Below are 447 nucleotides of genomic sequence, written 5' to 3'. Positions count from 1 at the left end.
AGAGCATCGGGCTGACTGATGATAGGCTATAAAAAGGAAATCGAACTTTTTTTCATAAGTGTAAAATGTTTTATTTAGATGTTTTATACTGTGCAACAGTAACAATACAATAAGTTGTCCATACAGTCGAGCGATACAAATACGGAAAACACGGGAGACATCAAAACATCTGTCATTGAGCATGAAATGGAGCTGAACAGGACCCCAAGTCATTCCCTCAGAACGAAAGGGAATAAGAGAATAACATCATCGCTGATTAAATATGCATTTCGTTTCTATTTACACGTGAATTCTCTAAAACTGCTTATAATGTGTTAAAGACGTGAAGCATAAGCAATCCGATTCCACTGCAGCTACAAGATGATTAATATTACTGCTTAATGTTTATATTGCATTTTACTGCTGGATGGTTGAGCTAATTCTAACTATACTGAGTAGTGCAATCTA

The sequence above is a fragment of the Morone saxatilis genome, unplaced genomic scaffold (assembly GCF_004916995.1).
Source record: "Morone saxatilis isolate NCDOM2014 unplaced genomic scaffold, NCSU_SB_2.0 Contig0, whole genome shotgun sequence".
Classification (NCBI taxonomy): Eukaryota; Metazoa; Chordata; class Actinopteri; family Moronidae; genus Morone; species Morone saxatilis.
Note: the sequence above shows the minus strand (reverse complement) of the source record.